The sequence below is a fragment of the Oxyura jamaicensis genome, chromosome 2, assembly GCF_011077185.1.
Source record: "Oxyura jamaicensis isolate SHBP4307 breed ruddy duck chromosome 2, BPBGC_Ojam_1.0, whole genome shotgun sequence".
Lineage (NCBI taxonomy): Eukaryota > Metazoa > Chordata > Aves > Anseriformes > Anatidae > Oxyura > Oxyura jamaicensis.
The window spans coordinates 51,847,794-51,864,250 of NC_048894.1; the positions used below are offsets into that span (position 1 = coordinate 51,847,794).

The 16,457-nt window shown below is 41.1% G+C and overlaps 1 protein-coding gene across 7 annotated transcripts in view; it reads left to right on the forward strand.

Moving 5' to 3' along the window:
• The window catches only part of KIF13A (kinesin family member 13A), a 125,951-nt gene that overhangs the window by 20,075 nt on the left and 89,419 nt on the right, over positions 1-16,457 (forward strand). The gene's annotated exons all lie outside the window — the stretch shown is intronic.

Sequence of the window (16,457 nt, forward strand, 5' to 3'; positions counted from 1 at the left end):
GGGAAGGCAGTACAATACATCGGTGTGTGTCTGTGGAGGCTCAGGTTTTGAGATCAGGATAATTAAAGGGGAAAAACAAGGAAAGGCTACATGGAAGTAAAAACAGAACACAGTTATTCTCTCACTTCCAATAACGAGTGATGTTCGGCTGCGTCCCAGGAAGCAGGGCCTCAATACACATAGTGGTTGTTTGGGAGGATGGGGGTTTGTTGGAGAGGTCCTGAAGCTGTGCCAGCAGCGCTCAGCAGCAGACACAACACCGGTGTGATACCACTGCTGTTCTAGCTACAAGTGCAGAGCACAGCACTGGATGGGCCGCTGCGGGGAAAGTTAACATCCCAGCCAGACCCAGTATGGTAGATCAAGATGGAAACCATCTGCATTTATGAATCACCTGTATGGAGCTCCCTAATATGGGATGCACACATTATCAGTGGCAGAATATTAACTCTCATTTATCCTTTGAGCTACCTTGAATTTCCATGTGTGCTAATAAGACTTGGCACCAATGCTTCAAATATGAGAAATCTTTATCCAGGTGTGCGCTCTCATTTTTAGTCTGTGGGCTTTCTGAGCCTGAAAGCATACAGGAGGTGCCCACGCTGCTGCCATGACATTGTGCTCTTTACAACACCTTGATACTCGTGGATGGTTGGGGGGGCTATGACTTTATGGGGTGTGTTTTGTGGGGATTTTTTTGGAAGGAACATGTTGATGTTTTGGAAGGTTACATGTTGATACATGATGTGATGAGTCATGGAAAGATGGTTAACCCCTTAAATGTTGGTAAGGACTTCTGGTGTAGGTGTCTGGCCTAGAGTAATCTTTGTGTTTTGAAAGTTTTTTTCCTACTTTTGTCGTCTGACTCGTGAGCAGGCAGGTGTAGTCGATCTGCATGGTTCCTTTGTGTGCCTGAGTAGTGGAGAGATTTTTAGTCAGGTTTTGCATGTTCTTGCATTTGCCATAAGAGAAATTGTGTTTGTTAAAAGCAATAGTTTAAAAAACAAAGAAACAAGAATTTCTACTGCACATGTGCAGTATTTAATAACTTGATTATTTAATAAGTAAATTACCAAAAATCTGCACATCCTCAATGAAGTTGTTAAAGTTGTTTCCTTCATTTGGTGGTTACTAATGCCTTCAGTAACACTGCTGTAACTTCAATGAGAAGGGGAGATAGAAAGCCTTCTTAAACCATGGTTAAATTCCATTTTTAGTATTTCACTCATACTCCCTCAGTTGTGCAATTTTCAAGTTGGAGAACATAAAATTGCCCAATGTGTCTAAGATAACAGTATGCTTCCGTTACATATGCTTATAACATGTTTAATAACACTCCATGTTTCTTGTCTGTTTGAAAAAAAAAATTAAAGGCTGTGTAAAATTATCATCAGTGCTCAGTTAGGTATTGTTTGAGTTGCACAAAAACTGTTTCCTGAATGTTTACTTTAGAAGTGCTCATTATCTGACTGCCTCTTGAAGTGCTGCCTCTGACCATAGAAATTTATTTCAGCTCGTATAGAGGAAGCAGCTTATTGCCTTGATGTAGCTGCTTTTCATTTTCTAAATAATTTGAGCAAGGTTGATAAAATACATTTTAAAAGGAAGTAGTTGTAAAGCCTTGGGACTGCTATTAAAAGCAGGTGCCAAGTAAATGGAGTTGTATTTTTTCAATGGTGAAAAGGATCTTGGAGATGCTTAGTTGCTTCTCAGAGATAAGCAGAAACTTTGCTCTGGAAGGCTGCTGTTAATGAGCTTGACTTTTATTACTGCCAGCTGAATAAGCAGCTCAGAGCAGCTAAAGGCATTTTATATTAGTCTTATACCAGCTGGAGTCAGCACAGATGGCAGTAATAGTTTCCATCACTGGGCAATGATAAATGTCTGCTCTGTTGTAAACATGAAGGAGAGTTGAATAGAAATCCCAAGTTACGAATTTGCTACAGTTTATTAAGAGTGTATTGAGTAAATGTAAGAACAAATTCCGAGGCATAAAATGTTATGTTTTTGTGGACCCCGTTATTATGGACAATATTATTTATTAAAATGCTTTTCTTAATGTTAATAGATATTTCAGAAGACAGAAATGAAGAGTTCAGAAAGGGACAAGAGGTAATGGATCAGATTAGTGTGCGTGTGCAGGTACAGTAAAATAGAATCATCTGCATCTCGGATTTGGAGGAGAAAGTGGGGACAATAGTTGGGAAACGTTCATCAGCTCGTGCTGGAGGTGGAGAATAGAGGCAAAGCTTTGTGTAATGACTGCAGGAGATTACAGATAGAATGGGCAATGTTTAACATTGGAGGAAAAAAAATCTGATTCAGATTGAATTGTAGATGAGGTGATTTAGTTGGAATTGGGTCAGAAGACACTGGTTCCTACTGGGGAGGGAAAATTGCTGTAAATCCCTTAGCACGGTTTTCAGAGATTATGGAAGTAATTCACAGTAATGAAGAATGGACAGCTTTGAGAAGCTTCTCAGGAATTCAGGAATTGGTTTGGGAAAAAAAAAGTAGTTCATGTCGAAACATTTGAAATGTGTTCTCTGAAGAAATGCATCTGTGTGTGTTGGGTTTGGATTTTATTATTTACTTTTTTTTACTGGGTTTTATTTTTTACTTCTAAAACACGAGAAAGTAGGCCTTCTGCAGCCATGCTTGGTGCTCTCTAAATCTTCAGTCTTTTGTATTCTATATCTTATAACTTTGTTATATTTAGCATCTTAGTTTGTTTGTTCTTCAGCATTGCTTTAGATCCACAGATATCATCATTTCAAATAACTACATGCTAGGTGATACTGCAGTTGTGTAGAAAAGTGAGTAACAGAGTGATAAAGATGTACAGAAGTGACCAGATGGAAAGAGTGGTAGCTCTAAAATAAATAAATGAAAGCAAAGACTTAACTATTCTTCAAAGTGACTTTGTGAAGGCTAAGAAACCATTAATTTTTTAGACTCTGGGGCTTTTTGCAGGAGGTGGGTAAAGGAAACAGACGAGCGAGGCTCACAAAGATGCTCTCTCTCATTGGAAGAATCACAAAGCATTTATTTGCTGTAGAGCAGTGTGGTTTTTGTTCTGCATTCAGAGGCCCTAGCACTTCACACAACACTGCAAATAAAGTGTGTTTGATAGGCTTTGAATTAGTTTTTCACATAAGGTGTTAGTCTTTTGGCTGGCATCGTGGAAGAATGTGTCAGTGCTGAGGTGCTTGAGAAATGTTAGCGATGCTGCCTCGTGACCTGATGTTGCTGTTAGCAATGAAAAAAGGGTGCAGGTAGGCTGGATGTGGGTGCATCTGCCACTCCAGGTGACAGACACCCAATGCTGCATCTGACGTTGCTGTGTTGTGCATCCTGTCTGAAGGAGAGCTAGTGTGAAGGGATTAAATTCCAGCTCTGGTGTTGTCTTCCGGGCTGTGCCAGGTCTTGGTGCCCAGGTGAGCTGAGAGACAGAGCAGTAATTTTACACCCCAGGCGTCCCGGCATGAATTGCACTGTGGCTTCCTGGGGACAAATCAGATCTGACTCCGGAAGCTCAGTGGGGACTGGCAAATTGCTGAAGGATAGCCAGATATAGAATATAGCTTTTCTCTTCTTCTTTTGTGATTATATTTTTTTCTCTTCACATGTGAAAAGTTTCTGGAAGAGAGTTGCTGTTGAATAAGGCTTCCAAGAAAAACTTTTGAGGCAACTCTTCAGATTGGCTCTATAGTGCATATATATATAATTTTTCTTTTTTTCTGGAAATGGGCTTACAGAGATTTTAGGTTTTGTAAAAATCACCTTTTAAGCATTCCTGTTAGCTGGAAATGACTACTTCAAATGGTATGCTATTGTATCTTTTTTCCCCTGCTACCACCTCCCAAATTAAAGCAGACACTTCCAAAATCCCGTTTACAGTCACTTTCTTATCTGCCCCTCTGAAAGCTTAACAAGGAGCTGGCCATTCATGTTTTAGTAACAATAGGTTTAATTTAGGCATACTAAATACTATCTAGGACTAGCTTTGAATGGATTTTATTTCTTCCTTGGAACATTAGTGACTGAGATACTGAGTTTACCAAGGGTGCTATCATTGGCTGTTGTAATCATTTACCCCAAAACTTGACATTTATAAAGCGTGACTTTAAATTAAAGTTCACACTAATCTGGGACCTAACATGACATATGAAACCCTGTCCCTTTCTGTGGTCCTGTGATTCTGTAAATAAGTGTCTGTGTTTGCTGGGAGACTGCGCTGGCATTTATATCAATAGGGTAGGTATTAGAAACAAATTATGCTGTGTGGCTGTGCTCATTGTACAATTCAGAACTTATTTCCCTGAAGTTAACTGTTACTTGTTTCTCACCCCTGTAAGCAGAGAGGTGAATGATTCCTTTTTTTTTCCTGGTTGCATTGCCCTGATTTTCCTCATTAGCGTAGTAAATAAACTTGAGTTGCATCACTTACACACGTTTTACGTCATGAGGATTTTTGTGTACAGCTTTTCTTTCAGTGGACCTCCAGGTCTACAGAGCTTCCCTTTTTCCATCATTCAGTGTTAGATTTGATCTGAAATATGAAGCTCTCATACAAACAAAAGGAAAAGGAGCACAGTTCAAGGGCTGGTTTGCTTTTGGAGCAGGATTCCTGGTTAGCTTTCATGCCGATAGTTAATACTATGCCAATAAGGAAACAATTGCTTTTGCTGATAATGGCTCCTTCAAATGTTCGTTTGGAGCTGTTTCAGAGGAGGAGGGAGTATTATTACAGCGTATTTCTACCACTGTTTTTCTGAGGAGCATCTTTTGGAAACAATAATTACCTCCAAGGTATTACTACAGTATAAGAAAACAAACTCCACTCCTTTGCCTTGTGTGTTTTAAACACGCTGACTGTGCAGTTCATGTTGTTTGTGCCTTGGGTTAATTATTAATATGAAGTGTAGTTGTCCCGGGACAGAAACACTGGTTAACCCGTGGCATTTCAAGCTCTCTGGAAAAACTGCAGACACCCTGTGAAACCCCTAAAGGTGTTTTGTCTATTGATACAGGACTAAGTATATATCTGGGTGAATTAAGGCTGCATTTCTCATGCTTAGGTTCCTGCCTTCCAATGTACAATTAATTCTGTTTCTCATTTCTGACTGTTTCTGGTTTATATGTGCACCTGGGATTATTACTTAGACCTTACCCTTTCTGCTCTGCAGACATAATACATTATATCTTTAAGTTCTTGGGAAACACGATAGCCAAATATTGAATCAGGATGATGAGGCCAGCCAGCCATTAGATTATCATTCATGTTACTGCAACTGAAAGCTCTGTGATACAGTAGCTTTTTCTGCTTTGTTTCTACACCTGATGTATTTTCCCTGTGGAACGGATGTTGTGTTTCTGTAATGATGCTTCAAACTCTGATCCCGTTGTATGAAGCTCTCTTCTTTTCACGCAGAAGAGGACAGATCCAGTTGCTTCTTTGGCCTGAGAGATTTATGCCGAGTTCCCCATCTTGATCGCCACCGTTGGGTTACCGAGCTCACTCCTCCACACACCCTTATCTTGTGTTCATCACATCTGACTGGACTGTTGCTCGGGAAACTGTTGTAATGTCACAAGTGACTTCATTATGATTAAATGACGGGAAGAAAATAGAACAAAAGAGTACATTCCTGTTTAAACATGCAACTTGGAAACTGCAACTGTCTCACATACATTTGAGAGCAGTTTCTGTTATAGTATGCAGATCTGTCCTGCTAATAAAATAATAGCAATCTCAGGTTACAGATTTTTATTATTTCCTTTAAATAGTCTGTATTCAACTTATGTAGTTACAAGGACAGGTGTTTTAGAACTCTCTTAAAGGCTTTGCATGGATCTGTAAACCAACCAAAAACCCCACTGATTAGTACTTACCCTGCTATCCTTGCCCTTCACATTGACTGAATTACTTGTCTTAAAACTGAGAATGCTCTAGTTTCCAATTATATCTAGTTTTATTTTCCATTTATCTCTAGTATTTGCATAGTATTTGAATCTTTGAAGCAGGTTCGTAACCAATTAAATATAAAAATACTGCAAAATTATATGGCACTGGTTTGGCAATGTCACCGATCTAAGTGGGTTTCTGTCTTGTATGGTTACTTGTGAAGTGTGAATTGAGGGCGGGGGGGATGGGGGGGGAACTTGTCTGGTAAGTTTAAATCTTCATTGTCATGTGGTTAAATGAATGAAACTTAGCTGTGAGTAAAGAAGTGGCATGCAGAGTACTGCCCCATCTTCTCCACCCACCCCCAGCTCTAGAAGCTGCTTGCTGAAGGTTCCCGAGTGTTGTCTCTTTACAGATCGCATTCAAAAATGTGTGTGGCCAGGAGCAGATCCCTCATCCTTGCTTGGAGCTGAGTGGGAGGAGAGCAGGTGATCAGCAGCAATGCAGGGCTGCCAGCACTCCCTAGCACTGCGGGGTGTATGGTGCCGGATGGGTATCCAGCTAATTAACCCTGCGGGTCTCACCAGCCTTCAGCTGTGGGTCTGGGTCACTCACCCGTCTGCGTGCTAGCGCAGGGTGCTGCTGATGACATATTTCTGTTTGCTGGGAATCTTCCCGGAGCTAGTTCTGAGCTGTCGTGGCCTGTCCTAGTGCTGGTCTGACAACAAAGAGCTGCTTGCTGAATGATGTGCATTCATCAGTGTCATCGTTAGGAGTGCTCCGTGCTGCTCCTGCTTCTGTGCGGGGGTGAAATCAAAACTGTAAAAGTCTTTTAACAGGCTTGGCAAATGCATTTCCAATAAAATTTTAAGAGACAAAGCCGAGGGACACATGTTCCAAGAAAACTGAGTTCAGTCATGTTGCTCCCAGGAGTGGCTTGATAGGTGTCATTGCAAGTGAAGAAGATGAGTCTGGGACATAAAAAAAAAAAAAATTAAAACACATTTAAAGCCATCTTTTTTTCTCTTGTATTCGTTCAATTTTTTTTATAGTTACCTGTTTGTTACAGTGGCTTTTGGGATAGTGTAACCAAAGTGGCTGAAGCATAGGAAGTAGGTAGGGTAAGGCAAGCTGCGGAGATGCAGAAGTAATTTTTTCTTTGGCTATATCCATATGAATTGCTGAAATCTGACGTTTGCAGCCACTGATAAACTTGGAATTCATTAATACTTTCAAGTAAATTGTCATTTTCATCCCTAACGCTGTCTAACACCATCCTTTTTTTTGGCAAAGCCAAATGAGTAAGCCAGTCCTGAGTAATACATGAATTATCTTTTCCATTATCTCTCAGGAAATTCTGATTGTTTCTGAGACCTTGCAGGCTACTGATCTCTTACCTGAGGAATGTGTCCACTCCCTCTATTGTATAAGCACGTGGTATAACCATTAATATGAAACTGTTGTTCAGTTTCTTTCTGGAAAAATAATTAGCAGTATCAAACAGTATAGTTTCTTGTACAAAGCAATTACTTTCTCCATAGCTAGATGTAAATGAGCATCCTATCTCTAAGAATCATTTTGCATAATATACAAATGCAATTGATTTTGTTGCTGGAATCCCAAACCAATTTCTGAATCATGAATTTTGACTGCAATATGAAGACACACAATTAGTCATGTTGCTGTGCTGTTTCTGAAGAAGCTCTGAGGTAGGATAAATCAAAGACTAATACACTCACATGCAAAGTGTACAATAATGTTCAGTTAGAAGTCTACCACTTTAGTCCTGTGAATCCATCAGTTTAAAAGAGATAAGGTGTGCAAATGGCTATTTAATTCACAAAATTCACACACACCTATTTTCATTGTGTGCTGTTTCTGAACATACCTATCGCTATTTTAGCAGATGCACACGCTACTGGGGCACTGTAGCTGTGAGAGGCCAGTTCTTTCTCAATTGCTATTTATAGGCTGGTCTGGAATGCTCACATGACGATACTGTTTGTAATCTTGGTTATTTATATTGCCAGCGATGCTATGGCAAAGAGTTTCTCACTATTTCCATTATACAGTTCCATTTCCAAGCAGTATACCTAGTGCCTAACAACATTTGGCATGGAGATTAAGGATGTACTTCCTCTACAAATGGAATAAATGCTGCCTTTGTATTTTTGAGAGATTTGTGATCACAGTCACTTCTATGTTTTATTATCATGTTGCTACAACAAATATTAAAACACAAAGAGGTTAAAATGACTTAGAGCAAATGCAGATGAGGGCCGTGAGAATGGCAAGGGGCTGGAGCACCTCTCCTTTGAAGACAGGCTGAGGGGGTTGGGGTTGTTCAGCCTGGAGAAGGCTCCAGGGAGACCTTATAGCAGCCTTCCAGTACTTAAAAGGTGTCTACAGGAAAGCTGGGGAGGGACTCTGTGTCAGGGAGTGGAGTGATAGGACAAGGGGGAATGGCTTTAAATGAAAACCGGGTAGGTTTAGGTTAGATATAAGGAAAAAATTCCTAGTGTGGTGAGGCACTGGCACAGGCTGCCCAGAGAGGCTGTGGATGCCCCATCCCTGGAGGTGTTCAAGGCCAGGCTGGATGGGGCTTTGGGCAACCTGGTGTGGTGGGAGGTGTCCCTGCCTGTGGCAGGGGTTGGAACTAGAAGTTGCTTAAGGGCCTCTTCCAACCTAAAGCATTCAGTGGCTCGATGATTCAATGGTTCAATCTTAAAAGTATCCGCAGAAAAATGTTCAAAGTATAGACAAAACCTTGAAATTCAAGTTTTGCAGTTTGTATGCAAAGTCATTCTAGTACAGTGGAGTTCAATCCCAAACTTCCAAGGCACAGGTGGTTCGGAGCTAAATTAGTGAGGTTCTGTTGAAAATACATGCCAAAGTCAACACTGCCAGTTTGTCAGCATTTTGTTTCACAGTGTTCTTCAGTTTTCTTCTCCCTAATTCTGTAGCACAGACATTTTAACTTCCTTTAGGAGAGCAGACAAGGAGGAGGAGAAAAAATAGTGAAGCTGGCAGGAAGAGTATCAGTTATGTGAAAAGTAGTAAAATATGTCTAAGCAAAAAGATGAAAACTTTTTTTTCCTCTTTCAACTGCACGATGGAGCTTTTCTCTGTTCTACCTATCCTGTTTTCTTCCTCCTCTTTTCTAAAATGATTTGAGTTTCTTGTTTTCCACTTTAGGCTATTGACGTTTCTTTGATAAGTGATGTAAGGCTTCCCTGTTTTGGCTTACAAAGTATTCAGGCCTGAATGTTGTATCCTCTGTTTATGAGCCTTCTGTTTCACCAGTTCAATTTACAACCAAGCAAGGGGTGAAGAAGCAGCTATGTATAACAGAAGATAATAGTGTATGTTAAATCTAGGCTTTACAAACAAATTAACCTGGTCTTTCTGAAGTTTCGCTTAAATTAAAAAAAAAATCGATGAGCACTAGTGTTTTGTTTTGAAGAATTTTTGTTTATTGCCAAGTTCACCCCAGTAACAAATACTAGGATGAGTGGAGCTGAAGATTTTTGTGGAATCTCCTATGGTATTCTCTAATCATTCTCTTTAAGCTCCAACAGCAGCCCCAAAAGTTCATCTGAATTAAAAAATTAAAAATGCAAGCTTACTAATGACATTCTATAAAACTCAGTCATTTGAAAGGTCTCTTCTCCCAGCAGTTATGAGGAGAAACTTGCACATGAGATTCAGAGAGCAGTATATTGATACAACGTTGAACAAGAATGTCTTAGGACAAGAGCAAATGTGATACTTAAAAATGATGTTTTTCTAATTATGTCCAGGCTTTTACAGTTGCCTTTGTGAATATTTCTCCCAGCTAGAGATGTGCAGAGCAGTATCTTAGTGCTCTGTTACCTGTCACTCGGCATCACACCACTGTGGTAGGAGTGTTTGTCAGTGTAGACTTCAGAGAGTTATTTCATGCTTGCTCTTTGTGCATCTCTTTTGTGCACAAAGAGAAAGGTAGTCCTCTGAAGTAGCATACATGGAATAGGAAAAGTGGTAGTTCCATATCCGCAAAACATGCATTCACAGTGCAGTCACTGTAGTGTCATGGGTCAAGATTTCAGTGGAGGGGCTTTTGGTGCGTTTGTGGCCATCTCTACCTTTGGCTGAAGACACAAGGACCTCGACTCAGTAGTGCTTATGCTGCTCCAAGGAGATCCTGCGAGGCAGAAGTTTGATGTGACGTGCGTGTGGAGATACGGCCGCTGTCCACATCTATCTACCACTGCAGTGCATAGAGAAATGGCCACTACCTGTCGTTTCCTTCTGTAAGGAAAACAAACAAAGACCTTTCTCTTCTGCTCACCCTCCTATTCTCCCCTCCATGTCCCCCCCACCCCACAAGTTGAAGAATTTATTATGCTTGGAACAAAGAATGAATTGATTTTTAGAAGGGGATTTGCATATGGGATACCCACTCAGCAAATCAAGAAGAGAAGTTGGTGAGATTTCAGCGTATAAAGGAGGCTTACTCTCCCTCCCACTCTAGGAGATGGAATGGTATTAATTTTTTTTTGGTATGACAAACTGGAGTTGTGCTTGTTTTAATGTATACAGTGCTGTCTGCGAGAGAGGTATTTGAATGTGAGAAGATCTAGAAAATCCTCTGCTTCCTTCAGCACTCTACAAAAATGATCTCTGCTTATTTGTAACTGTCCCCAGATCAAGAATTACTGTTCTCATAGTAACTAAAGTACTTACTCTAAATATTCTGATGCAGATTAGTCTCAAAAAAGTGCCGTTTGGAAAAGCTAGGGTTTCTATTAAAAGCTTATTTCTATGTATCCTTATTTGGTGCAGTTAACCCGTTTTTGCCTTAGCTTGACAGTAAATTCTATATAGTTTATGTATTCTTGCTTAACCAAAAGCAATGCTACACTGATCTTCTGAGTTTTACTTGTATCAGTTAGAAGCAGATTCTGTAAGTTCAAAACAATGGGGGGCTTACATTAAGAAAGATGTATTACATATCAAAGGATGGCTCTGTTGCTTTCAGCTACAGTTGTTGCACAGAGGAGTAGCTACATGTATGTTCCCTAAGACATTCAGAGAATGTTCATTCTTATGGGAGGCAGCACGAGGTATACAACGTAGAAACAGTTGCATATCCCCAAATGCAGCCACTTGGTTTATAGTATTGGAATGGAGATAGAAAAAACGTGTCTGTATAAGACAGAAGCTATTACGTGTTACATTTATCTTGATTCTCAGTACATAAATTGGGAGGGATAGAAAAGCTAAGATGCCTGTACAATTTTATGTTTCCCTCTGTTGAGCTGACAGCTAACAATAAAGCAAATATTTCTGTTACTTGTTACTCCTTTAGATTACAATGCAAAAATATTCTTGAGTCTTTTTTTTTTTTTTTTTCCTTTACTTCCTGAATGCATTTTCTTGAATTGGTGATGCCGTGAATCTGTTTGGAACATACAAAAACAAGTACTGAAGACAGCTTTATGTCCCTATGCTTTGAATTTTGCTGCCCAGACAGATCTTAAACTAGAAGGATAGCTTTGGTGTGTTTCACGTCACATTACCATTATTTTGGTCTTGGTATCACCACTGGTATCACCATTTTCCAAATTGATTTGGTTTTAATCCACAACTTCTTATTCTGAAACAATGGTAAACGGTATCATTTCAGAAAACCAGAGAAAGCTGATCAAGGAGTTCTGCAATTGTTACCAACAAAGTTTTTTTTTTTTTTTTTTTTTTTAAACACCCCAGAAACACTAGTGTCTATCATAAGTATTGACAGGGTTTTAAAGTCAGACTTAGTATTTTATTTATATAACTGTTTTCTAATGCTTTTTCAGCAATTCCTACATGAGTGTTATTAGGTGGATAGTTTAGATAGGTCTTGTGCACAAGAACTTTCTTTGTTCCCTTTGGAAGGGATGTTCTTTCTGCAAATTTTCTGCAAATTTTCTGCAAATCCCACTAGAGATGTGCCATGTGCTCAGTTAAAATCTTATCCCCCACCTCTGCATATCACACATGGAGCCCCAAAGACATCTGTACTTGTTCTGGTATTTCTTCATTTCATAAATGAATGAAAAAGGGGTGAATGCTGCTGTCACATTATATTAACAGCACTGCACTGCTGCTATTAGCATATGTGTGGTGGTTTTGCTCAGATGGGTAGCTGAGCTCCATCACAACTACTCTCACTTCTGCTCTTCAAAGGGAAAGAGGGAGAGAATACAATGGAAAGAGCTCAAGGGTTGAGATAAGGACAGGGAGATTGCTCAACAATTATCATCATGGGCAAAACACATTCAGCATAGGGAGATTCATGTAATTTGTTGCTTATTACTAACAAACTGGAGAAGAGAGAAACAAAGAAAGCAAACTAAGAACACCTTTCCCCATCCTTCCACTTAGAACACCTCTTTCGCCTCCTCCCCCCAAGTGGCGCAGGGGAACAGGGACTGGGGGCTGTGGTCAGTCCCTGACACTTTGTCCTCTGCCACTCCCTCACGGTCCCTCCCTGCCCCTGCTCCCCGTGGGGTCCCTCCCAGGGGATGCCGTCCTTCCCGACCTGAGCCTGCGGGGGCTGCCCACAGGCAGCAGCTCTTCAAGCACTGCTCCCACACGGCTCCGTACCACGGGGTCCATCCCCCAGGAGCAAACTGCTCCAGCACAGGTCCCCACGGGCGGCAGCTCCCCCCAGACCCCCTGCTCCTGTGTGGGCTCCTCTCCATGGGCTGCAGCTCCGGCCCGGGGCCTGCTTCTGCGGGGGCTCTCCATGGGCCGCAGGGGAACTGCTGCTGCGTGCCTGGAGCACCTCCTGCCCTCCTGCTCTGACCTTGGGGTCTGCAGGGCTGCTTCTCACTCCTCGCTCTCCCAGCTGCTTGTGACCCAGCCATATTTTTCCCTTTCTTAAATCTGCTCTCACAGAGTCCCAACCAGTGTTGCTTCCAGGCTTGCCTCTGGCCAGCAGCAGGTCCCTTTTGGAGCTGGCTGGAGCTGGCTCTGAGCTGCCATGGGGCAGTTGCTGGGCTCTGTTCACAGAGGCCACCCCTGCAGCCCTCTGCTACCAAACCCTTGCCATGTAAACCCAATACTATGTGGCAACCACAACATGTTGTGAAAAGTCCTTCAGGGGAGTTGTGACTGGCTGAGAAAAGGGGCACATGCAATTCCCTATTAAATGCAAAGCTCTTTTGGCCTTAGATACTCCCCTCTTCTCTGGAGACTCACTTTGGACTTACACTCGTTCAAGGAAATCCTCATCTTGGTGCTCAGCAAAGGGGTGGAGAAAAAGCAAGGGAATGTTACACACTACTAGAGAAACAAGTTGGAACAAGGAACACGAAGGGAGGTGTCATGTCTCTGTGCAGCTTCAGAGTGAATTTTAATACTGTGTTTTATTCTGGCTCTCCCCTCTCAAGAAGTATGATACAACTAAGAAAAAGTGGAGACTGGCAGTGAGGATGGAGAGGTTACAGGCCACCTTTATGTGAGGAACAAGTAGTCTTTTGGCATAGGAAAAGCGAGCTGGGGAGGGGAAAGTGGTATGGTTGGAGATCTGTATGCCCATGAACAGCAGGAGGAATGATTTGCTGTCTTTCATCTTCAGGCAACTGTGAGACTTCACCTTAACTTAGCAGGAGCTGCATTCAGAACAAGTGAAAGGACATGCACATAATTAAAGTGTGGACTTTGTTGCAAGATGCTCTGACTTTTGAAAGTCCATGCAATTAAAAGATGGTTAGGCAAATTAATATGGGAGAAAAATCCTGGAAGGCCATTAAGCTCAAAGAGAACAACTCCATCTCACTGCTTGTTGCTGGTGAGAGCACCTGTGGTCTGACACTGCAAGACGGCTGATTGCTGCCCTGCTCTGGGGGCAGTGTGGTGGCTCGATTAAAGGTTTGGTGACTGCCAGAGGCGGGGTTTCCTCCTCTGTGCTATGCCAACGGCCTAACCATGAGGCATGGCTTCATCTCTCTGTCTCTGCCTTCATGTTCCCAGCTGCAGCGTTCATGTTTAGCGTGCACCTTCCCTGCTTTCAGACACCTGTTTTCTGGTTCTTCGAACTAAATAGGTGAAACTTGTTTTTAAAACAACAAACGGCAAAGCAATGCTGTCCCACCACCACCCCGCATTTATCTGGCAGAGGCACAGCCCAGTGTGACAAATTGCAGCACAGGACCTGGGAACAAGAAGCTGGAGGTGAGCAGAAACTCTTAAACTGGCTTTGCCTCTTGAGCAATTACAGCGAGGTATTCTTAGGGCAGTCGATGCTGGTGTCTGCTAGTCTGAAGCTTACTCATTGTGCCTCAGACCTGAAACAGAGCGTGTACACTTGAAACCTTACCTGTTTTTCCTCCTCCCGCTTTCCCTGCGGAGGTAAAAACTATTTCACCTCTGGCCTAATTAAAGGTAGACTCTGCTTTCAAAGTTTTCCTTTCTCTGTTTCAGAGATGTTCTCGGAAAGAATTTGTTGGCTAAAGCTGGGCTTTCAAAAATGCAAGTTCCTGTGATTCATGCCTCATTCTTTCTGGTCTCCAGCACAAACTAAAGTCTGCCGTAGTTCTTCACTCTGCAATCCACAGCAGACCTGAACACCGACTCCTCAAGAGTACTGCAGGACTGTGACAAAGGCTAGGGAGATTTGCACTTACACACAAAAAACAGTTTTGTTTCTAAGAACATGTGTATTTTCCAAACTTGTTAAATGCAAATGTTATTTCATGAGCAATTCAGTGTAACTATAACACAGGAACTATGCCATTCTAAAAGGCATTTGGTAGAACCACTTCTGGAATATTCGCTACATTTCCGATTTGTTATCTTTAAGAAATATGGATCCAAACTGATTTTTAAAGTTAAAGTTACTAAGATGGTTACAGGACCACAGAACCTATGGAAAACGAAGAGCTCGGAGGGAAGTGTAGCATGAGAGTGAGCCTATGTAGGAAGCTAACTTAATGTAAAGCATTAACTTACAGGGTAGAGTTGGCACATGGAGAAATTTAACCTCATTTATTTGTGCAAGATGGGGAATCGGGAAAACCTTCTGAACATTGGTAGGATAAATAGCTTTCCATGAGGCAGAATAGCATAACTGGTTTTGAATTGTTTAGACTCAATCTGGAGTCTTTAAGGCTTTATGGCTTTATTGCCTATGACAGTCAGACTGTATGCGTTGGCGATCTTTATTTGATATTTTATTGCTACATTCAGTCAAGTTAGCATATATCGGCAGATGTGGTCTCCCTTTTTAGCTGTAAGACTAGACATAACTCATTTTTTGTTTCTCTTTAGGACACGCTATCCATTTCAGTTCTTGGATGTTCTTTGATTGCAGTAATGGCTTGTATGCCATAGCACCGTGACTTCTTTCTGGATTTTCCTAACCTTCAGTGTCTAAGAAGCCTGAGATGGCTTGTTCCTTTTATGTTATCTCAGAAGGCATACTAAAGCTTCATTCTAGCTGTGCTTGTGAAACTGTGACTCGTGTCCATGTTTACTGACTGATACCAACGTTTCTTATATTGAGAACTGCTTGTTGTACTTTATTGGGAATTTTACTCCTCACATTGTAGCATTGTCTGTTTTCAAACAAATTACAATTTTTATAGGACAAAGGCCAACTGTTTTGTGTATATTGTAGAAAAAAAGAAGTGTAGCATAACAAAACAAACAGAAGTTGTATGTTACGCCCCTCTTCAGAGCTTGACTGGTGCTTCAATTGCTAGCATTTAGCTGTGCACTCATTTTCTGCCAAGGCACTTGAAAGCTGTGTCTGTATTTCCTTCACTGACAGTTTCTAGGTAACTCAGCAGAACGTCAGCTTTGTTTCAAACAATTTGTTATATTTCTGACTTGCACTTGCAAACCTGTTTTTATAACAGTCATTTGAGTTTGTGCTTCATGCCTTCTGCCCCTTTCTGAGTTTTATTTCTGAGTATGTTGTCTCTGAGTGTTTCATTTGTGCTGGAGCCATACAGAACTATCGCTTTCTTAGTAATGGCTGTGACCTTCGTCTGAGAACTGAAGAAAATAGAGACTAAGTGAAAGTCCCTTTATCTGCCAGAGCAAACTAAACATTGCCACAGTGGTTTTAAAGTAGTACTGACCAAGCTTGTTAACTGATAGCCAGTAGGTGAAACCTGGATGCCTGGCCTTGCCTGATAACAGCACCTGATGGGAACAACGGATAATACTCTTCAGAGCAAACATACTCTATCTGTTTGGAGACATGAAGAAGTCATGGGCATAAAAACCAGACATGAAATGTGACTGGATACTACTGGGCTGCTACAGATTTTGTATTTTGTGCTGTAAACTGAAAGAGATGTATTTAAGTTGATGTGTGGAACACATTGTGTAAAGATGATTAGAGGTGTTTTTTAATTACTTTTAAAAAGTAATGAAGTCTGGGATGACTGTAAGGGTTTAAAGATTCCTAATGACAAACATTGCAGATCATCTCTGAGACTGATGTTCATGGTCTTCTAGACCATCTTAAATAAAATAAAATAAAATAAAATAAAATAAAATAAAATAAAATAAA